The sequence below is a fragment of the Dendrobium catenatum genome, unplaced genomic scaffold (genome assembly GCF_001605985.2).
Source record: "Dendrobium catenatum unplaced genomic scaffold, ASM160598v2 fragScaff_scaffold_1338, whole genome shotgun sequence".
Lineage (NCBI taxonomy): Eukaryota > Viridiplantae > Streptophyta > Magnoliopsida > Asparagales > Orchidaceae > Dendrobium > Dendrobium catenatum.
This window is the reverse complement of record NW_021319800.1, coordinates 3,651,361-3,677,288: the sequence shown is the minus strand read 5'-3', so window position 1 is coordinate 3,677,288 and position 25,928 is coordinate 3,651,361.

Genomic DNA, 25,928 nt, shown 5'->3' with positions numbered 1-25,928 from the left:
AGTTCGATCAGAATGTCAGATGAATCCTTTCACTATTTGATTCTGGGGCATCACAGGTCGGGTGATTGAATAACTTTTCATAATATTATGATTATAAAAATTATCCATTGTTGAAATTCAAAAGTTTTCAAAAACTTAATTTATAAATCTTGCTATGATACCACTTGAAAGTTTGTGATGGTTGTTAAGCCCTTATGAACTAGTCCAGAGGCTAACAAAGATTGGGGAGTAAATTGAATTTTTAAAAAATTTCATTAATTAAAAAAAATATTTTTATATCTTACACTAGAAAAAAATTAAATCAAAAATAAAAAGACTAAAAAGAGATTTCATCCAAGCAGTTAATCAAAGTAAAAATAAAGTACAAAAAATAATCATAAAGAACACACCATATTTATAGTGGCTTGATCTAACCTGATTTATGCCACTCATCGGAGGCACCCTCTGACTATTGTACTAAACCTTTAGTGACTCTCTTTTAGCCCCCACAGCTAGGTAGATAAGCCCATAAAAAATCACTTCCACCTTCCCCGGTGCGACGGATTAGTCGGGCCCTTGGACACTAAAGAGATATTGTTCTTCCCAAAACATCCCTCAAGATGAACCTTGAATTTTATGGTACTATGGTGTAAGCTTACTAGATCAACTATATGAAACCCCCTCTACAGTCCCTTGAAACCCCCTCTAAGGATCTTCTCCCTTTCAAACTCTACCCTTTCCTCTCTCTCTTTTAAGTTCTCTCTTTAAGTTTTCTCCAGAATAATGAAGCCACAATGGCTTCCAAAGACATGTACCAAGTTCTATGATAAAGCATAAATAGAGGGCTTTAAAAAACCCTAAAAATGAATTCTGGTGGCAAAGATTATCCAGGATGATCATAGGATCATCCCGTGTAATGTGCTCAAATAGAGGGCTTTAAAAAACCCTATAATATCAATTCTAGCATCAAAGATCATCATGTACGATTGCAATTCAATTTATACATATCATCAAAGTATGATATTGTGGATTATCTTGGATGATTAGAAGAAAATTTATGGTATTTCATCTGGGATGATTTAGAAAAATCAAATATATCAGCTCATAATTTAACCATAATTAGTCCCCTAATCATATGATAAATTTAGGCATGATTGACATTGATCATCCAGGATGATCTATATCATCTTAGATAATTCAAAAAAATTTTGAATCATAAATCCATGTCTAAATTATTATTGGCATCTATTTTGTAAGATCATAAAGGATCGTCCTAGATGATCTAAATCATCCAGTACGATTAGCTCAATGAGCCGATCATCTTTGATGATTTATATCATCCAGTACAATTAGTTCAAAACTTAAACTTTTGATTTCGACTATATCTCACTCCCCTGAGTGTGTTTATGCATGGACACAAAGCTAGAAAACACTTTTACATGACTTGACTCAAGAAATAAAAATTACATCCATAAATATTACAAACTCTTTATAGCATAACCTTATTTTACCAAATCTTGAGCTCTAATTCTTTGTTGGATGGTGCATGGTGTTACTAAAATGTTAATATAGAAACAAGCAAGTATATAATGAAATACTATGAGATATAAAGATGTGAGACATAATATTCTTTATCATAAAAAATATCAACAATTAAGTTGGAGTCAGAACACTGTCAGACATCTGTACGAATTGACATCGTATTATATGAATAATTCAAAATTGAACTTATTTATTAGGTACAATCCTGTATAAACCTCATTTCACACTCTGTTAGTCATCTGTACAAACTGATATAATATAGTATGGATATTTAAAACAAATCATACTTTATTTTATTCGAATGTGAATAACCCCATTTTATACTTTATGAGTCATTTATATGAACCAACTTTGTACAATATGAATAGTTTAAAAATGATAAGTTCATTTGGGATAAACTGGTATACACCCATTTCATACTATATGAATTATCTGTACTAGCCAATTATGTATAATATGAACAGTTCAAAAATGATGAGTTCATTTGGGACAAATTGGTACACACCTATTTTGTACTCTGTAAATGGTTTGTACAAAAAATCCATCATACATTATGAACAATTAAAAAATTTAAGACATGATGATAGTTTTAAAATTCTTATGTTTTGTCTATCCCCTAATATGTGTGTGCATGATTACCCAATTACAATCACGCTCTCAGACTTATGAAAAATAGAAAATTTACAAACTTCATTACATGAAACCCTAATCCACTCTATCTTGAAATCATTAGTAGTACGGTGTAAGATTTCCAATATATTTTAGTGCACACAAACAACAAATATAAAATGTATCAAATGTATAATAGAAGCAATAATAATCAAAACTGTAATATTTGTTGTCATAAAAAAAATCACATTATATAAAACTCAATCTTGAAGTCTAAGTTACAATAATCTCCCCATTTTTTATGACGATAAAATAATTATTATTTGAATAACATTAAAGGTCATTTTACTCCTATACCCCCCGTCCTCAATGAATGCTCAGTTAAAAAGCAAGTGATTTAAAAAAAATTAAAAACCAAAACTAATTAAAACAAATACACATGATTAATTTAATCAAATAAACAAATAATAACCAATGACTCCCCCTTTTAATGATAGAAAAAGGGAAGTATCTCTTGAAAAGGTAAGTTGCTATTGACAAACCTACTAGATGATGAAGAAGAGGATTTTAAACTATTTGCAAACACAACATTAATGTCCTTATGAGAAAAGGAAAGTCTCATATTTTAAATAAAAGAAGTCAACCAAGTTCACTTTTTATTCTAGACTTATCAAATAAAATAATTATTACAAAAATGATAAAATCTACATCAATTCATTTCTAATTCAATAGTAAAGATTATTGTCAATTGAGTGAATTTGTGTAAGAAATTGAGAGATAAAGGAAAGAACTGTCTGATACTTTAAATTGTCCATATTACACATCTTTTTAAATTTTGGCACGCTTTGTGGATCTTCTCAGTTTGGGCTAATTTTTTGCCTCTTTTCATTTTCGGCGAACATTGTGCATCTTTTAAACTTGTGACACATTTTTTGCATCTTTCAAGCTTGGCACATCTTGTGCATCTTTTTACATTTTTGGTCTTTCATATATCAATAAATCTTCAAACAAAATCTAATAATTAACAAAAATAAACACATTGAATAAGAAATTAAAAAAAAAAATCAGACATCTCTTTTACAACAATTATAGTTAAATAATATTTTTCTATAAGAACATAAAGATGATCTTCAAATCTACTTCTAACCATAATTTAATTTAAAATTTGGATAAATTAAATTTTTCATGGAAATTAATTATTTAGAGCAAAGTATTTTATAATTACAACCCATAGATCAACTACATTTGATTAGTTTATAGAAACTTAAAATAATTCAAAAAGATTAACCTCAAAATAAGATAAAAATATCATTCCATTTTCCCATTTTTTTTAAAAACAAACTCAAGATATAAACATAAATACAATCAAAATAATAACACAAACTATCGAATGCCATCATATGAAAACTAAAAGCAAAAACATACAACAACTAAAACATAAAATGAAAACTAATATGATGGAGGATCTTTATCTGGAGGCTTCTGAGCAGGGGTGAATATCATAAAGTAGCTATTGATGGTATCTACTTCAGTGTTGAATGAGTCAAATTGTCCTTTGATCTATCCCATATCTTCATTATATCTTGTATCCTGCTAGTTTAAGTGAGTCTCACTTTTATTAAGCTACTTATCAAAATGAGATTCAAGTCTATCAAATCATTGGACCATTTCTTGATAGAAATGATGATCAGGTCCAGGAGCAAGTTCAGGAGCAAGAGTAAGAGTAGTTTCTCCTTCATCAAAATCATCTCCCTCATCTCCTTGGTCATGATTAAAAAGAGAATGTAAGGAAGCATCAGTGAAATAATTTTGAAGCTGAGTAAGTGGATCGAGATGAATCAAGTTATACTTCTTCTCAAGAATATAGGTGATTATGTTTCCTAAAGACACATTCTATGTTCTTCTATTATTAGGAATTTCAATATTGGTAAGTTTATAAATGTAGTGCAGAATCAATTGGGCTTCATCTATTGGACTGTTTGTCATAATAAGATATGGGATTGTAGAAAGCAAATGAGTTAGGTTAATATGGTCACCAACTTTAGGAATGATTGAAGTTCTTAATACATGCTGGATGATCGTAGTATTTTGATTCGAGATGTACACACGAGATAAGTGATTGGCTGAAGCTACAAATCTAAGGGTTTGATGTATAGTAGACAAGTCAAAATTAGACCTAGAAGTCATTGTGTGTGCTTTTACCCCTTCAGTTCTAAGGTGTAAGTAGGTGCCAAAATCTTTCTTGGTGATCTCTACTCTCTGTTTAAAAATATAAGATGACAACTTGGTATGGTTTTCATTCATTCTAAGTTCAGCAAGAAAATAGTGATATGTGTCATGATGGAAAGCATAAATTAAGGTGAGAATGAATAATAATTGGGTAGAGTAAAAAATAGGCATTATGGAAAAGTTAATGTCTCTTTGGATGAGGAGATGAGAAGGAGTCATTTTCATCTCAAAGAAGCGGAGGTAGGTTTCTTCATTCTCTTTGGATAGGAAGTTCTCATCTCATTGACTAGAACAAGAAGAAAAGCCTTTGGAGATTCGAGCCCTCTTACTGTTGCTTGACATTTGGAACATTTTAAAACACAAGATGATTTAAGAAGATTGAAATTGATTCTTGAAGTAAAATCAATGAATGCCTTCCAATTTAAAGAGAATGACACGTTCATACAAAATGAAAAAAAGGTTTATATGTACGACCTTGCAATTGTATGGGATGAAAATGTTTCATACATACGAATAGAAGCTGCCAAAAATTGATGTACTTTTCATAAATTGTTATTCCCCATGAATTATTTTGTATGGGTTGAAAACGTTTCATACATATGAACATGTGTTTGTTCGAGATGATCAGACAATAATGATCATACTCTGGTAGTTAGGTTTGTCCTTATATATAATGACAATAGGATCATACAGACGAACGTGTGTTCATCTGTGATGATCTTTAAAATTACTACTTTTTGAATAACCTCCCTATTCATACATAAGAAAAATGAAATGTACATATGATGATGAGTTTGTACAGTATGATATATTTATAAAAACATATTTTCTTCTTATGAACTTAAACAAATTATCATGCAAAATCTAATGATATTGTAGAGTTCAAAAGTGGTTTGTACAGTATGACTAAAAAGGAAATTTTTAGAATTGCACATAATGATCACGACTCTTTCTAAAAACCAAGACAAACAAGAATCATGAGACACAAAAAATAAAAAAAAAATTTAAAAACAAAATAGTATAGTAGAGAAATAAAACCCAAAATAAAGAAAATGAAAATCAACAAACAAACAAAAATAAATCACAAACAACAACAAAATATAAACACTAACAAGAAGTTACATCATATATGAACTTTGATGGATTTAAATTCTTAAGTATGAATATCAATTACACTCCATCTAGTTATTAAGGTACTAAATTTTCAAATGCAAGTGGTTTTATGAAAATGCATGCAATTGTATTTTCATTAGCTACATGATGTAGCTCAATTTCTTCTTTAGAATTATGATCTCTAATGAAGTAACGACTTATATCAATATGCTTGGTTCTAGAATGTTGAATAGGATTTTTTGAAATGCATATGATGCTTGTATTATCATAGAAAATTGGAATAGTGCCAATAAAAAATCCTAAATTAATAAGTTATTATTTTAACTAAAGAATCTGTGCCACACAACTACCTAAGGTAATATATTCAGCTTCAATAGTAGAAAGGGATACTGAATTATATTTTCTATTAGGCAAGGAAACTAAAGAACTTTTAATGAATTGACAAGTTCCACAAGTACTTTTCTGATCAACCCTACATCCTGCAAAATCTAAATTAGAATATCCAATAATTACAAAAGTAGAGCTATGCCTTGGATATCTTATCCCTAAGCTTTGACTTTCTAAATGATATCTTAGAATTTTTTTAACAGTAGTAAAATGTGATTCATTTGGATCAACATGTAATCTAGCACACAAATAAACATTAAACATGATATTTAGTTTGCTAGCAGTTAAGTAAAGTAATGATCTAATTATTCCTCTAAATTTTTTTTATAAATATATTTTATTTTAGAGTCCTTATCTAACTGCACTAAGGAACTCATTGGTGTATTCATTAATTTAGCTTAATCCATTTCATATTTTTTGAGGATGTCCTTAATATACTTTGACTGGCTAAGAAATGTTTTATCATCTTTCTACTTTATACTAAAACCAAGAAAATAACTTAAGTCTCCCATCAAACTCATTTTAAATCCACTAATCATTATTTTCAAAAAAATCATCACAAACATTTTTATTGAGGGACCCAAACTGGATTTTATCAACATATATTTGAAGAATGAGTATGTCATCTCCAACCTTTTTTAAGAAGAGAGTGATATACACACCTCCTTTAATAAATGACATTTTCATAGGAATTTGCTTAGCCTCTCATACTAAGCCCTAGGTGCCTATTTTACTTTATACAATGCCTTTTTCAATTTAAATGCATGATTAGGACGTTTTGAATTTTCAAAACCTAGAGGTTGCTTAACATAAATATCCTCTTATTTCACGCCATTAAGAAAGGCACTCTTAACATCCATTTGAAAGAATTTAAAACCTTTAAAATAGGCAAAAGCTAGTAACACCATTATTGCTTCAAGTATGGCTACAGGGGTAAAGGTTTCTTCAAAATCTATGCATTCTATATGAATATTCCCCTTTACCACCAATCTTGTATTATTTTTAAGCACTACACTTGAATCATTTATTTTATTTTTGAACACTCACTTAGTTCCAAAAACACTTTGATTTTTAAGCCTTTTGATTAATTCCCAAACATTATTTCTAACAAATTGATTCAATTCTTCTTGCATGGCCAAAATTCAAAACTCATCAGAATGTGCTTGATTTATACTAGTGGGTTCAATCATTAAAATAAAAGCTGAGTGGTTCACTTCTTTGTTAAGTCCGTGCCTAGTTCTAACACGTTCACTTGGTTCACCTAAAATTAAATCTTTAGGATAACTTTTAGAGCTTTTTCATTCTCTAGGCAATATATCTTATGTTGTAACATTCTCTTCAAGATTTATTTTTTCAATTCCTTGGGAGATCTCTTCAGTATGTTCTTCCTCCAATCTTGGCTCTTCAAAAATACTAGATTCATAAAAAATAACATCTATGGTCTCTTGAACTACAAAAGTCATTTTGTTAAAAACTCTATAGGATTTGCTATAACTATAATATCCTAGAAAAATTCCTTCATTAGATTTAGGATAAAACTTTCCTTAAGGAGTTTTACCATTATTATGAATGAACACCTTACATCCAAAGACATGTAAATCTGAAAGATTAGGTGTTCTCCTCTTAAGAACTTCAAAGGGTGTTTTGTTCAACTTTGATTAAATATTCACCCTATTTAGAACAAAATAAGCTTTACTAACTGCTTTAGCATAAAAATATTTTTGAAGTGAATATTTAGCCAACATGGCTCTAATGGCTTCTATCAAAATTTCTATTCTTTCTTTCAACAACCTTATTCTGTTGATGGGGCGTAGGTGCTAACAAGTTGTGATCAATTCCTAACACTTTAAAAAATCTTCAAAATTTTCATTTTTAAATTCTCCTCTAACATCATTTTAAATTTATAGAATTTCACAACCTAGCTTCCTCTGAATCTAAGAAGAAAATATTCTAAACTCTTCAAATAATTTATACTTATGTGATATGAGTTTAACCCAAGAGAATCTTGAATAATAATCAATAATTACTTATCCAAAAACTTTTCCTCCTAGACTTACAATGCTAACTGGTCTAAAATATCCATGTGTATAATTTCTAAAGGTTTGCAAATTCTAGGTTCCTTAATTGAATGAAAGGAGGCTTTAACCTATTTTCCTAATTGACCTACATCATACAGGTGATCCTTAGTGAAGTCTAATTTGGGAATTCCTCTAACCAATTCTTTATGGGCAATCTTCCTAAGATTTTCATGCTTGCATGACAGAGTCTTCTATGCCATAACCATGATTCATCAGTGATAGTTTTGAGAAAAAAAGCATTAGATTATTTAACATAATTTAAATCAAGCATGTATACATTACTTACCCTATTTACATGGAACACATCCATTCAATTTTGACTTATAATGTAGCTTGTAAGTAAAAATTTAAAGTTAAAACCCTTATCACAAAGTTGAATAATACTGACGAAGTTATGTTTTAATCCTTCAACCAATAACACATTCTCAATAAATAAATTATTCTTGTTATCAATCATACCTGTACCTACCACTTTCCAAGTGGTATTATCTCCTAGTGTCACTTTGCATCCATTCCTAGCTTCCAATAATATAAATTAAGTGGTATCTCCTATCATATACTTCAAACATCCACTATCGATGTACCTAATACTCTCACAAGGGCTTGTATGAGAGCATTTTATAAAATTATTAAACATTAGACTTAGGAATCTAAATAAAATTGGGTTCACCTCTTGACAATTAAAAATTAGATGCATGCTTGATATGTTGTGAACTATGCATCTTTGGGCTCCACACAAGATGTGTTCTACTATGAATTATGCAAGTGTGAGAAATATGTTCTATCATTCCACATGAAAAGCATTTAACACTGGGAAAAGGATTTCTCAATCTATGTGAGTTATAAAGTATTTTCCTACATTTTGAAATTAATCACTTCTGATCAGGATTGTAAAATTGTTCAAGTGTAAGGGGTGTCTTATTTTCCTTAAAATATTTCAATTTCTCTTTAAGGTATGTGTTTGTTCTTTCTAAAATTGTGTTGTTAACTTTTAACTCAAGTTCACTCTGATCCTCTTTAGCTATAAACACCTTACATTAGTTCTCAAGATCAGTATAGGATATTTTTAATAAATGATGTTTCTTATTCAAATCATTAAATTCATCCAACAATGTCATGTGATTTCTATCTATGGATGTGTGATCGTTCCTAGACATTTCTTTTTTTATATATAAATTTAAATATTCTATGTATAGTTTACAATACAATTTTTTGAGTTTCATATATGCAATATGTACTTTCTCAGAAACTTTAAATATTTTTTATAGGATAAATCACATACCTCCTCTTATTCCAAATGATTAAGTTTGTCTGCCATTAAGCACAAGTTTATGATTTATGATTTCCTCTTCTACTTCTATTTCTGAGGAATCTGAAGTTGAGTCAACTCAGAAAGCTCTCTACAGTCTTTTCTTACCCTTCCAAACACTTGTTTTCTCCTCAACTTTCTCCTTGCTAGGATTAGCTCTGAGATTTGGGTAATCAGTTTTTATATGTCCAAGCTTCCTTCATTTATAACAAATGACATCATTAGAAATTTTTGCATTCTTTTAGAACTTACCCTTGTTCCACTACTTACATCTCCATTACTTTCTTCTAAGGAAACTTTTGAATTATGTCATCATGAGTACAATATCTTCTTCATCGTTAGCAAGTGAATGAATAATTTTTAAATCATCCAATTTCAACACGATATTCTTCTCCTTCATCTTATCACCTGCATGAATTTTTTGTTGAGTAACTCCTTGCTCATAAGAAATTAGGGATCAAAGCAGATTGTAAATAGTGCAAACATTTAGGCATTTTGATTCAGTTATAGTTATCTTTGAATCATAAGCAGTAGGTAAATAACATTGGATTTTATTATTTTTTTTTAATTTCTTAGTTCACTACCTAAAGCATGATATGAGGTAACTATTTGAGTATAATGTGTATACATGTTAGAGATTAAGTCATTAAATTTTATGTAAAAAAGTTCATAGTCATGTAATAGAATGTACAATCTAGATTATTCGCCTTAAAAGTTCCTTCATACATTATGCAAAATCTTTACCAATTTTTTTTTCAATTTTATAGGTTCAGACAAGCATATAGTCCTTAAATTTAGGGTATAGAATGTTGCAAATTCAGGTCTATGAACTATGTTTTGATGATTGAAAAACACTCTTACTTGACCTGGACTGTATATATCTAGATTACTGACTTTTGAGGACCCAAAGATCGGACGAAAATAAAAACCAGCTCAAGATGGGGTAGATTAGGGTTGAGTCAGTCTGTAATTTTATTTTCCCTCATTGAGTCAATTGTAATCTGTGGTGTGACTAATGCTAAGTAACCCTACACACACACACTTGAGAGACTTAGAAATTCTGTTTTTACTCAAATCGGCCAGGACGATATTTTACATCGTCCTGGATGATCGGGCTTAAAATAGAAAATTTAATCAGGGGTTCTTAATTAAGGCAGCCGTCATTAGCCAATGGATGATACGTGTATCGGCCAGGACGATAAGCTCAAAACAGAAAGAAATTGCCGCCCTAAACAATTAAGGTATTCTGTATTTTTGGTAATCGGCCAGGACGATCTTGGATCGTCCTGGACGATATTCATAATTATGCCTTAATTAATCAGACAAATCAAGGAAGTAATTAAGGATGATTGATACGATCATATCAGCCTGGACGATCTCAGGATCGGCTGGGCTGATCTATTCAAAAAACCTTAGTTACTTCTAGACGATAAATATCGGCCAGCTTGAATTCAGGGCGATGCTATGGACGATTTTCCTCTAATTTGTACTGATCGGCCTGGACGATCTTGGGATCATCCTGGATGATCAAGCCACTTTTCAATCATCCAGTTTGCATTCAGAGCGATGCTCTGGCCGATCTTTTGAGATTTGTACTGATCGGCCAGGACGATGTCCTTATCGGCCTGAACGATATTGTCGGCAACCTGTAATTAATGAGCTCCTTTGAAGCTCATCTATTTAAGAGCTCTTGTTCAACATTTTTGAACAATCTTTTGCTTCTTCCTTGATCTGAGAAGGCCTTGAGGAGAGAAAGAGAGAGAGAGAGAGAGAGAGAGAGAGAGAGAGAGAGAGAGAGAGAGAGAGGATCTTGTGAGGGGGAGCTTGTGAGGGGATTCACAAGGGTTGCTTCAAGGATCTCTTTGCTTCTTCTTCATCTAGAGTTTCTCATCCGTGGAAGGGTTGGTAGAGGTAAGGATTCAGTATCTGATTGTGGTTCTCTGCCAGCTTCAGGAGGAAGCAAAAGGAGATAGATTCTCTGCATTATCGAGGTGGCAAAAAGAGGTTCTTTGTAAAGGCTTCTCCGCCTAGCTGTGGGGGCTAAAGGAGAGTCATGAGTGTAGTGCAATACTCGGAGGGCGCCTCCGGGGAGTGGACGTAGGTCGAGTTGACCGAACCACTATAAATTTCTGTGTTCTTGTTTCTTGCTTCCGCACTTTAATTTCCGAACTTATTTTTGTGGTGTGATTTTGGTTTATGTGAGTTTTTACTTTTTAATGAAAAAATTTTTTAAATACCAATTCACCCTCACCCCCCCCCCCCCTCTTGGTTAGCTTGGGCTAGTTCTATAGGGCTTAACATCTAACGAACTTTCATAGAAATTTGTTTATAAACATTTAGCATTTAAATGTGCTTTTTTTTTCCTCTAATGCTAATGGGTAAACAGTGTTTAAATCCTAATGCCATCAACAAGTTTAGTGGGTCTAGTGTAACCTTCCAATACTAAAATTTACATGTGATAGTAAAGTTATTATAAAAAAATATACATTCTGGTTTTCTAAAAGTCAAAAGGAATGTTATCAAATTATGGTCCTCTAGTGATAAAATATCCTTTGGAAGTGTTCTGGTTTCCAAAAGTAGCTATATTTATTTTTCTAAAAAATTATTTAAACCTTAATTTTTGAAATAGTATCTGATACCACCTGAGAGTTTGTGTAGGTTATTAGACCTAATAGAACTATCCCAAGGCTAACCAAGAGGAGGGGGGAGAGGGTAAATTATTAATTTAAAAAATCTCTTGGATTTTAGAAAACTATTTTAAGAAATTTTACATAATGATAGATTTTCACAAAATATTTTTCAACCATAGTAATATAAAGAGCATAAAATAAAAATACAGAAAAAAGTAAAAGAACAAAATAACACCAAATTTTATAGTGTTTTGATCAAACTAGACCTACGTCAACTCCCTGGAATCTCCTTCTCTAGGTATTGCACTAAACACAAGTGACTCTCCTTTTTCTTCCACAATAAGGTGGAGAAGCCCTTAAAAAACCTCTCTTCATCTAACCCATTGTGCCAGAGAACCATCATCCTTCTTCACCCTCCTAGTGAAGGTAGAGTACCATTATCCTTTTTCACCCTCCTGGTGAAGGAAGAGTACTGTCATGCTTTTTCACCCTCTTGGTGAAGGCATAGTACCATCATCCTTTTTCACCCTCCTAGTGAAGGTAGAGTACCTGATATACTCAAGAGATCTTCTCTCAAGAGTCTTCAAAGAAGTAGGATAGAGTTTTGAAAAGAAACTAAGAGTTCCTCACCTTTGGGAAATCTTGTGAATCCCTTACAATTTTCTCTTGCAAGATCTCTCACTCTCCACTCCCAATTCACTCTCCTTTTTACTCTCAAGAAAAAGTCATAGAAATTAGATATAAGTCTCAGTATTTAGGACTCTTATATATTAAATACAAGAAAAATCATCCAAAGAACTACAAGTTACAAGTCAATCAACTTAAGATTATATAATACGATTGATGATCGTATGCACAAATAGTTCAAAAATCCAGGTATGAACATGTATAAAGTTAATATCATACTCTATCGGTTATCTTTATAAACTGAGATTGTATTATATAAACAATTCAAAACCAAACTTATTTATCTTGTATGATCTTTTATAAACCTAATTTCATACACAATCGATTATTTGTATGAGCTGATATTGTATAGTATGAATAATTAAAATAAATCATGCTTTATTTGGTATGAACATTAATGACCCCATTTTGTACATTGTGTGTCATTTGTATAAACCAACTACGTACAATACAAAAAGTTTAAAAATGATGAGTTTGTTTGGGATAAACTGGTATACACCCATTTTGTACTCTATGAATCATTTGTATTAACCAACTTTATACAGTATGAATAGTTAAAAAATCATGAGTTTATTTAGGATGAATTGGTTTGCACCCATTTCATACTTTTTGAATTATCCGTATGAAAAACCATAAAGTATGAATAGTTAAAAAAAATTAATAGATGATTTAATTAATTTCATTTTGGGGGAAATAAACTTGACAAATCATCTAGTACGACTGAAATCATATATTATGATTAGTTTTAACATTCTTAAGTTTTGACTCAATGGCTCTTTTTCTCTAGCTTTTGGGAAGATTCTAGGGCTCTTCTTCATGCGATTGTGTGGTGGCTTCCCCGTTGGATTTCTTGTGGTTTTTTACTCTAGTTTTCTTGTTGTTCCTTTCTACATCTTTGGGCTTTTTATTTGCTTCCTTGGCTCCCTATGTGGTTTTGTTTCGGGCTGTCTCTTAAGAGGTTTGTGGCTTCTTCTGTTGATTATGTTCTTTTCCCGTGGTTTTTGGATTTCTCATATGGCTTTTGAGCTTTTGTTTTGTCTCGTTCATCATTTTATATATTTTTTTATTTTTTTTTTTTTGGGGGGGGGGGGGTTAAGCACCCCCTAGGGGGGTTGACGACCCCGTCATCATCTTTCCCTCCACTAGTTTCTGGTCTAAATGGTAAATCTCTATATTTTAAAGATGTGCTTTTTGAACCATCTCCTTCTTCTCCTCCCTTTCACTTTATTCACTCATCATTTAAGGGATGTCTTGTATTAATGTTTGATGATTCTATTATGGCTCAATTAGTTTCCCCTTTCACTCTTAATCTCGTGGGTAAGTTTATTTTGAGGAGTCCTAACCTCGATGTTATCCACAAGTTTTTTGTGAATTTGAATTTCTCTAGTTCCCTTCATATCGTCTTACTTGACCCTCATCATGTTGTGATCTAGTTGAGTAATGACTTGGATTATAGCTGGATCTTTTTGAGAATATCTTATTACATTTAGGCTTGCCAAATGAGGCTCCTTAAATAGACACCTGGCTTTGATGTCTGAGAAGAATTGCCTATTGCACCTATTTAAGTTTCTTTCCCTAATTTGAAGCTTCATTTTTTAAATTCTCAAGTGCTTTTTGGGCTTGCTTCCATTCTTGGTCGGCCCCTTCAAATGGATCAGGCCACGACTTTAGTTTCATGGCCGTCTATGGTTCATGTTTTGGTCTAGTTAGACATTTCTAAAAAATGCCCTTCAGAGATATGGCTAGGTTCTGAATTGAGTGGCTATTTCCAAAAGATTTAATTTGAAAATTATCTAATTTTTTGCTCTCACTGTAAGATACACGGGCATGGTTTGAGTGAATGCTTTAAATTACATCCTGACCTTAAGAAGGAAAAAGAATTGGTTAGGTCTTCTAAAGTGTAAGAGGGAAATTCAAATGATCATATTACTGCTTCTTTGAATCATGATGTGGTGGAAGAAAATGGATTTAGTACCTAGGGTAATGTTGATGGTAATATTCAGCCTGGTCTTATTCAGATTGTCCCCCCCCCCCCCCCCCATTTTCCCCCCCCCCCCCCCCATCCTCTTGTGGAGGTGAACTTCTTTGTGCTCAAACTAAGGATCCTTTATTGGCAACTATATTTGTCTATCTGATGGGGAGGAGCAAATGTGACCTATTACATCAAAGATTTTACCTGATCAATTTTCTTCTTGTAACCCTTGTGACACACAACAAACTTTGCCTCAAACAATTTCTTCTAATGTTAATAATGACTGTCCTAATCCTCTTAAATCTATGTTTGTGAATGAGCAAGTTAAGGTTCTTATTCATGGAAGAGCTGATTATCTTTTGTTGGAGGATGGTTTGTCTCTACAAGTGAATCCTCCTAATGCCCAAATCGAGATTGATAAGGAATTTTGTGGAGTGGAGAAGAATATTTCTACTTGCAAGATGGTGTACTTTATTTGGAACTGTTACGAATCAATGGTTTATGATTTTGATGATAGCAAATATTTTTATTTCTCTATGACTGCCTTATGTACTAACATTTCAGGTTCACACGATCGGACTGCAATTTGGAACCAGCTCAAGATTGGGTAGACTATGTCTGAGTCAGTTTGTACCCTTTTTCCTTTCTTGAGTCTATTGTATTTGTTGTGGCTCCTGATGCGTTGTAACGTATAAGAGTTTCTGACTGTTCCCTAGAGTTTACTGTTTTTGGTAACATTATCCTAGACAATATTTATATCGGCCGGGACAATCTGTTCAAAACCAGAAACCCTAATTAGGGCATCCTCATTAAAGCAACAGTTATTATGCAAAACACATCGTCCTGGATGATTTTGTATCGGCCAGGACGATCCAGGACAATTTTTCTAAAATTTCTCTTGCATATTTGGAAAGTAATTGATGTTGATTTTCTCCGGGCCAATCGCAAGATCGTCCGGGCCAATTAGACATCGGCCAGCTTCATTTTAGGGCAATATTCAGGACGATTTTGCTCATATTTGAACTAATTGGCCAGGACAATAAAGTCGGCAACTTGCATTAATGAGCTCATTTTTAGCTCTTCTATTTAAGATATGACAAGGCACTGTAAGTGTCTTTGGCAGCCAATCTAGCTTCATTCTTGTGGGGGAAACTTGAAGAGAAAGCTTGAAAGGGAGTGAGGAACGGGTGAAGTCTGAGAGAGGGAGAAGATCCTGTGAGGGGGGACTCAAGGGAGTGTGGTGGGGGATTCTACACGGTTGCTCCGACAAGCTTGCATCTTAATACCGTAGGATTAAAGGCTTGTCTCGAGGGAAGTTCACCAAAGAAGAAGTTCACTTTGGTGTCAAAGGACCTGGCAACTCCACCGCACCGGGGAAGGTGGAAGTGATTTTGTAAGGGCTTCTCCGCTTAGCTGTGGGAGCTAAAGGAGAGACACTTATTTTAGTGCAATACTTGGAGGGTGCCTCCAAGGAGTGGACGTAGGTCAAGGTTTGACCGAACCACTATAAATCTGGTGTGTTCTTTCTTATTATTTTCTTTCGCATTTAATTTTCACATTTGTTTTATTTGTGTTGATTTTGATTTGTACTTTGCTTAAAGTTTCTTCTTTACCAATGACTGAAGTAAAGATGGGATAATGGAGTACGAATCAATCTTTTAGACTGTCAGATTGTTGGTACCCTCCTCCTCCTAATTGGATAAAGATTAATATTGATGCATCCTTATTAAAATCATATAAAGCTGGCATTGGTGGAGTTGTTTGAGATAATAAATAAAGATTGCTTTTGGCTTACGGTAACTCATGTAATCATTGGGACATTACAAGGCTTGAGCTTTCCTCAGTCCAGTTTATAAGGGAGATTAAGAGGGATTGTATGCTAGATTATCAAGGTATAATTATAGAGGGAGACAATTATAATCTTATCAAGTATTTGCAAGATTTGGAAGGAAAGTGGAAAGATGAAGTGTTTCTGTTGAAGGATCATAAGTTCGTCATCTTCAATTGGGTTAATAGGAGAGGTAATAAGCTAGTAAACCTTTGTGCTAGCTATGCCATTTGTAGTGATTTTTGTTGGGAAGATTAGTCTTCTAATAAGATTCCTTCCTTATTTAGCAATTTGTTAAAGGACGAATCAAGTGGTGCTTGTAGTTTGTAATTAGGTTGCTTTGATTAATAAAAATTTAGCCTTGTGCTTCTTCTTAAAAAAAAAGGAATAAAGGAAACTTTTGATAAGAATTAATCTACCCCAAAACTCAGAAATTAGAATCCCTAGACAAAAGTTTACTCTACACAGAGGCAATTAAATCATCAAAAAAAAAAAATTTCTTTCTACCATTAAAAAGAGGCTCCCCAAGGTAATTAATAGGTAAATGACCATGCGAAAAACTGGTTAAATCTTTAAAAACCAAAATACGATCATTGGGCACTTTTTTTTTTTTTTTTGAATAAAGATGCAAATTGCATTAATGCTTAAAAAAAGGAACTACTTACAAACTACTAAAGAAAGATAAAACTATGACAGTCCTTCTTTAACAAGTCCAAAAAACTTGATGAAAGTTATGTATCTAAGAAGGTATCCCAATAAAATCACCTAATAAAGCAAGATTGGTGTAATAATCTACAGCCTTATTACAATATCTAGGAATAAAATTAAAAATGATATTATTAAAGATTTCCAGAAATGAGGGATCCTACCTTATATCTTTATTATTATTCATTATTCTCCTCTTGATTGAATCTTGGAGCATCCTTATGATATTTACATTATCTCTTTCAATGACTATTCCCTCATATTCACACATCCAATCTTGAATGTAATTCCCAAATGTCACTATCGATTTAAGCTCCAAAAATTTGATATCCCAATGTATCATCTTCTTGCCATAAACACACAACATTCTCCCTTTATGGTCTCTTGGGCACTTTCTTGGAGGCAATAAAGCATCACTTATTTTTATTTAGAGAGAGATAACTAACCATTTCAAATTGATGAAAAAGTCCATAAGTTTATTAATCCTGTTAATATAAGCATTTGTAAAAATAATAAAGTCATCTTCTAAACATAAGTGAGATATAGGAATTCCACCCAACATTCTGAAGTAAAGGCTAGGAGAAATTTGAAAGTGATTGGTAAGGCCTCTAGATAAGTAATTAGCCACAATAATGAAGAGGATAGGAGAGATCAGATCACTCTATATTAAGCCTTGAGAGGATTTAAAATAACCATTACTTTTATAATTAACAATAACAGAGAAATAAGAACCTTCAATGCTATTTTTAAAAAGTTTGATAAAAATTGAATCAAAACCAAAAAGTTACAAAATATTATAAAGAAAGATCCAATCAATGTTTTCATAAGCCTCGGAAATATCAAGTTTCAAAATCAAGTTGCCACCTCTCACTTTAACTTCTATGACTTGACAAAATTCTTGGGCCAATAGATTATTATCAGCAATGAACTACCCATTCACAAAATCCATTTGAAAATGAGAGATAATTCTAGGTAAAATAGAAGTTAAATGACTCATAAGAATTTTAGAAAGAAATTTATTAAAAAGGTGCACAGACTAACAGGTCTGAAGTCATTCCAATTGCAAATAGAGTTGTTTTTGGGAATAAGCGCAATAGAAGTAGAAGTAAAAAAACTTTAGAAAAGAATTACCAGTAAAAAAATCCATAATAGCAGAATAAAGATCATTACTAATAATATGCCATTATTTCTAAAAAAAATTGTTGGTGAAGCCATTCAGCCCAGCCATAGAATCACCATTCATGCCATGAACAATCTCTTTAACTTCCTCCTAAGAAGGAGGTTTAGAAAGAAACTCATTATCCTCTTGAAATATAAGGTTAGGAATAATAGAGGGGTTATTAATATAACAAGGACTAAAATCATTATTGAGACATTTTTTAAAATGCTAAACTACCAAATTAGCAATTTCCAAGCTATCCTTAATCGCATACCTATTCTCTCGATTAATTTTATGGATACAATTTTTGGCATGTTTCCTCTTAACCAAAGCATGGAAATATTTGGTATTATTATCACTTTCAACAAGGTGTTTTGCAATGGTTTTTTGTTTCCAAAAAGCTTCCTCCTGAGCTTGTAATTTAAAAAGGCATTCTTTAGCATCTCTTAGTAAGTTGAAGTTAACATCAAAAGGAGTTGGATGACAGTTAGTCTCATAAGTGTTCACTTGCTGCTCAGCTTACAAAATATTGGAGAAAATATTTTTAAAAACCTTATGATTCCACAAATTTAAAAGTTGCTTAAGCCTTTTCAGTATAAACCAAAGTCTCCTCATGTTAAAGATAGAGTTATCCGGATGTAAAGGAGCTTGCCAAGTTTCCTAAACCAACTCCAAAAAAGAATCATGAAGCAACCAAATATTTTGAAATCTGAATTGATGGGAAGTATTAATTTGCCTAGCCTTAAAGCTAATGAACATGGGGGAATGGTCAGAGAGAGTCCTTCTAAGATGCTCAATAGTAATATAATTAAAAGAGTTAAGCCAAAAATTATTAAACAACACCCTCCAATCATTACCAAAGTGACCCCAGCTCCAAGTGAATTTATTACTAGAGAAATAAATATATATTAATTTACAGTCTATAATTATGTTATTTATATCCTCCATAAATTGATAGGAAGCAGAAGATCCTCCTATACATTCTGAATGATTAGAAATAGGGTTTAAATCACCTCCAATAAGCTAAGGTAAATTACAAATACTATGAAAGTTGGTGAGTTATTCCCATAATAATTTCCTAGCATACCCAAAAGAAACAGCATAAATAAAGGAGGCTCAATAATGAAAATTTAAAACTTAAACATTACAATGGAGCACTTGAGTGAAATCTCCAATAACATCAATCCCAACAGGATCCTTCCATAACACCCAAATCTTATTGGCCACATTCAAAATAGAATACTTAAAACCAAAAATCTAGTAGTACCAACCAATTTAGTAAAGGAAATAAAAATTTCAAGCAAAGCAAGAATAGAAACATTATAAATATGACATAAGTTATTAACTCTTAACCTTCAGGTGTGACACCCAATTCCCCTAACATTCCAAATAATAGAATTAAACATAAAAAAAAATTACTGAGAAGTATGCGATCAAGTGGTTCTATGTGATTGTAAAATGATGTTTTTATTTATCCTACCTCTCCTACTTTGAAACCTGATGTAACTAGTGTCATTATCATCTTTAGCAAAACATTTATCCATAATGTCCATTTCCTCTGTATAAGTAAAAGCTTCACTATGATAATGAATGTTTAAGGGAAACTACTATCATCGGCCATACCTGCCTGCCTCACCTCATACTTTAATTCACCCTCCTCAATGAGACAACCATCATCCACATTAGTTTTACTACTCAAGTCACTACAAACATTACCTTCCACCATAAAAATTTGGCCATCCTCTTGGGCATTAAAAATAGATTAAGTGGGCACATTATTAGAGCAATTATTATTTAACATCATAAAGACCATATCATGCAAATTGTTTTTAAGAGCACAATGAGTAATAGATGAAGATTAAACAAAATTTTGATTAGTAGTAATAGACAACATTTGCTCATCCACATTTTGAAAATCATTAGCTAAATAAGAAATAGAGTTAAGATTTTCTCCCTGGTCATGACTAGGATCATCATTAAGGGTGGAATGCGATTCATTATGAATTATGGAAAATTGTATTGGTTCCTCAATAGCATCCTGCACATAAGGAACATTACCCTCAACCACATCATGAATAGATTCCTCAAAAATATCCTATATTTTAGGAACATTACCCTCAACCATAATAGGTTAAGGGATCATAATATCATAATCAACTGAAGAGACAACATTTCCATATGATTGTTTGGATGATTCCTTCTCCTTTTAGAGGTGGGGATTCAACCTATAACACTTAGTTAACCCATGATAATGCATCTTATAATGAGAATAAAAAATGGGCAATTTTTTAATTTCAACTTTTTGGAAATACCTAGTCAACTCTGAACCAATCCAATTCTCATTAGGATCTTTCTTAAAAATATCCAACTCAACTAAAACACGAGCCACATATGGCCTAGAGATTGACATTGTAGCTTGGTCAGTCTGCAGTGGCCAACCAAAAGTCAAATCTAAACCAAATAATATTTGAGAATAAAACAATGAAGTCATAAATTTAGGAAGGAGATCCACACATGGGCAATAGGGGATTCCTCACAAACATCAAAATCCGGTGTCCATTTGAATAATCTCATTTGACAAGATTGAATGTAGTAGGATCTCCTTTATAAAATACAACTATAATCCATATCATGACTAAGTTGAATCGCAATATGTTGCAAGTCCCGCAAGCTGATGTGAAAAGAGCCATAAATCCTAAGGTTAACAAAAAACTTGCATATAACATCAAGATTAAGGTGACGAAGAACAAACCTGCTGGTAAAAGTAAGGGCAAAGGGAGTAGCCAACTATGAAACCACTGAGCCATCAAACTTCAAAGCCGAACAACCTTTATAAGAAGTTTGCACAAACTAAAGTTTAGCAGAAGAAGAAGAGGAACTGCCAAAACTTCCTTCAAAGATTGAGATTTACCATATGGAAATGAAGAAGATGCATCGATAGATGATGCTAGAGGTGTCATCTCCCAAAGCCAGCTAATGAAAAAAAAAAACCTGAAAATAATCCACAAGAAAAATGGAGAAAACAGAAAAGGAAGAAAATATAATGAAAAATCTAAACAATCCATGCCATAATCAAAGAGAAAGGAACACGTAAAGTAAAACCCTAGATCGCCTCTAAGTGCCAGAAAATAAATCAAAATCCTATAAAGAATAGTAAATCCTCAAAAACATCTCTCTATGCTCTACTTTGAGGCAATTTCTGGGCGATTTTAGGGTTCTTCTTGGTACGGTGGATTCTGGCCCTCCTGGCTTAGATTTTTCACTTGTTCTGATTATTCTCAGTTGCTTTTCTCTCCTGTTTCTTTTTTGTGCACTAATTTTGAGTTTTCTTTATTTTTTCATGCTGGGCGATAATGACTCTGTCATCATCAAACCCATCTTCTTCTTCTCTTTTTGAGGGGAAATCATGATCTTTCAAAGATGTTCTCGTGGGATCTTCATCTTTGTCTCTGAAACTTAATTTGTTCATTCATCTTTCAAGGGATGTTCGGCACTTCTTTTTTAGGATTCGGTTACTGAACAGTTAGACTCTCCTTATTCATTAACTTTGGTTGGTAAATTTGTGTTGAGAAGGACAAATCTTCATGTCATTCGTAAGTTTTTCATTAACCTAAAGCTCTCTAGATCATTTCATAATCATTTACTTGATCAAAGACATGTTGCTATCCAACTGGCTATTTATATTGACTATAGCTGCATATTTGCTATAAGGTCATATTATATTCAAGCGTGTCAAAAGTGTTTACTGAAATGGACTCAAAATTTTGACGTTAGGGAGGAATCTCCTTTTGGCAAGGTTTAGATTTTGTTTCCTAAATTGAGATTGCATTTTTTTTATCCATCAAATTTTTTTTGAGATGGCTTCTATCTTCGAGCGTCCATTATAAACTGACCAAGCAATAGCTTTGGTGTCGAGGCCGTTTGTTGCTAGGGTGTTGGTTTAATTGGATGTGTCTAAAAAACATCCTTTTGAAATATGGATTGGGTCTGAAGTTAAGGGTTATTTTAAAAAAATTGAGTTTGAGAATCTACCTATATTTTTTTCTATAAAATGCAAGGGCATGCTTTGAAGGATTGTTTTAGGAAACACCCTCACCTTCGTACATCTAAGAATTCTTTGAAACAAATAAATGAGGTGGTGGATCAGGAAGCTACTAAACTTATTCTGGTTCCATTGGTGGATATTACCTCTAATCCAACTCAACTGATTGAGGAATTGTTGGTGGGTAATGAGATGTAACCTCTTCCAATTAATACCAAAGCTATTTCTAGTACTATCATTTTGACTCATGTTCAGGGAGTTATTTTTAACACTTTAAATATTCCAACTATTGATTGTGAGAATAATGTGTCCCATGCTTCACCTACTTTTGAAACTCAAAATGATGTTAATGATGAAACATCTCTTTCTTGCATTATTAATCACAGTATGTCTATTTCCAATGTTGTTATGATTTCTAATCCCTTAAATGTATAAGAATGTGTAAAGGGAGCTAATGATGACACTCAATTGGCCGTCATAAAAGGTTACAGGAATGATATGCCCTTAGAGGAAGGTGAATTTATTTATATGGATCATTGTTCTCCGCTTTCTAAATGCCTTAAAAATCATGTTATGATGACTACTGATAATTTGGAGGATGATGGTATGTTCATGGAGGACAAATGTCCTAATACCCTAAGGGATCAGCATAATAATAGTAAAACTTCTTTAACTTCTAATTATAATAGCGATGCTTTTACTGATATTGAGGATATGCATATTGCTGCTAAATGTTTTGCCATGGATGATAATGTCACTAGTTTTATTAAAGTTCATAGCATAAGAGGGAGGAAGCCAAAGCATATCTCTTTGCAACCTCCTAGCAACACTCGCTCGAATACTTCTCATTAAGCTTTTCTTTATGTTTAGTATAATTAATTGGAATGTGAGGGGCATTGGTTGCCCATCGTCTAGAATTCATGTTAATAATTTATCTCATGTGCATAATTTTTCTATTCTTGTCTTGCTTGAGCTACTTATTTCTTCTTCTAGGTTGTTAAGCACCTCTCAATTTTTGGGTTTTAAATATGCTTTTTAGAATGTGGCTAACCAAATTTGGGTCTTTTAAAAAAATCCAGTTAAATTACTGAGTCTTGCATTGTAAAGTTGAGGCTCTTAATTTTCATTGATGTGCCTCTTTTGTGTATGCTACCTCTTTCCTGTACATTAGAATGATGCTATGGGATCAGCTTATTAATTTTCATAGTATATGTAATTTGTCTTGGTTTATTGGTGTTGACTTTAATGCCATCACTACTCCCTCTAAAAGGATTAGAGTTTCTTCTCCTTCTTATCACTCTATGGAAGATTTTAATATTATGATTTTGTCCTGCAATTTAATTGATATTTATTTTATTAGTGATAACTTTACCTGGAATAGGGGCCACTTATGGCAAAGGCTTGACCGTGTGCTCTTTAATGATTCTTGGCTTAATTCTATTAACTCCACTAATATGCAACATCTTAGTAGAACTTTGTATGATCATTCTCTTCTTCTTATTATCATTAATTATAGACACTTTAATGCTCCTTCTCATTTTAGATTCCAAAATATGTGGTTACTTAATGACTCCTTTTTTGATGTTGTTCAAAATAATTGTCAAGCTCCTTTACACCTGGATAATTCTATTTATGGTATGAACATACTTTGGTTTAAGCTTAAAAGGTTGAAACAAGTTTTGAATGGGTCGAATCATCATGTTTTCAAAAATATTTTTTAATATTTTATAAGCTGAACAACTTGTGAATTCTATTGAGATTTTGTGTCAAAATGACCTTACTGATGCTAATTCTACTTTTTTAAAGAGCTCCAAACTGGATCTTTTTAATTTCCAAGCTCAGGAAGAGGTCTTTTGGAAACAAAAAGCTGCTACTAAGCACTTGTTTGAGGGTGATAACAATACTAAGTACTTCCATTCCTTAACTAAGAGAAAAAGGATTAAAAATAGTATCAATAAAATCCAAAGGGCGAATGGTTCTTATTTTGACAGCTTTATGGAGATTGCTAATTTAGCTGTTCATTATTTTCATACCCATTTCAATAAAGCTTTCAATCCTATTCAGGATATGGATCACTCTTTTATCCCCAACCATATATCTCTTTAGGATAATGACTCCCTCTCTAGGCCTCCTTTTGAAGAGGTTAAAGAGACTCTATTGGATATGAATAGTGATTCTAAGGTGGGGCTTGATGGTTTTACCACTCTTTTCTTCCAAAAATCTTGGCATTTTATTTTTCTTTTTTCTTTGGAAAAATTAGGGGCATGGCCCATTCATTAATCAAATAAAAAGGAAATAATTAGATGTAAGAAATGAAAAATGAGAAACAAGCGAGCAATAATACTCGATCAAAAAAGGAGCAAGAGCTCTAGAGCGTCAGCGAGATCTGTAAAAACCAAAACCTATGGCAAAGCCCAAAAAAGAATGATAAAAATCAACATGCCTGGACTAAGGTAGAGATAAAGCTCTCACAAAAGTTATTGCGTTCTCATAAAAAATTGGCTCCCTTGGTCGCCTGAAGACCATCCAAAGGGATGCCAGGATGGGACAACATCATCATCCAAGGCATTAAAAATCCCATCCATATTTTCAAAATAGTCTCGCAAGCGATTCACAAAGGCAACTTGAATCCTTATGAAATAGACAAACTGCACAATATCCTGAGGAAACCTTGCCAAAAGATCATGCCATTCCAACAATAGGCCATCCCACCCATCCAGAATTCCCGATATCATAAACAAATAAACAGAAGTAGCACCTGCTTAAATAATTGCCAGATTCCATCCCAATAGGCACCCAAATCACTTACAGCCACAAAATAATCTCCGAACCAACAATACCAGCAAAATGAAATGAGTATTAATGCAATTGCTTAAGCATGTCTTTTAAAATATCCCCATTCTCCCAGAATTGAATTTTTTTAGAAATAACATTGATGATAGTGATAAAGGTGGTGGTGGTGCTAATACTATAAAACTTATTCCTGAATTTCCTAGAATTCTCCCTCCAAATGTAGTAAACAGTGCACCAAAGAAGCAAAGGGTAGAAAGACTATTTAGCCACCAAAGTAAAGTTCCCATCCCCAAGAAAATTAACAATTTGCTGAAGATTGGGTCGTAGTAAAAAGGAACTTAAAGTGGGAATAAGTTTGGCAATAATAACGTAAGTGTAATCACACTCAAAAAATGAATGTGATACAGTTTCATCATTTGAACAACATAAACTACATATAGGATTAACCGGTATGCACCTCTTGATCAAAACATCAGTCATTTTAAGGCCTCCGACCAAGCTTAACCAACCATAATTAGAGAATTTTAAAGCAGCATGCTTGTGCCATAATGCTAACCAACTTCACCTTCATTTGAGTAAAAATCACTTAATAAATCACTATATCTACAAATTTTACCTTTATTCCAAAGTAAAACTGCGCTTTCTTGATGTATAAGAATTGATTAGATCAGACTTCAAATGGGATCAATAAAAGGCAATGGGATATGCAAATTTATAGACCCAAAATAACCAAAAGCTTGGAGTTGATAGGAAATAAATCCAACATAGTAGAGAAATTGGGGAGACCAGATAAACAAACCCCATAGCACCAATGATCCCACATTAGGGAGATAGAGGAGCCTTCGGTTATTCTGGAAACAAAATTT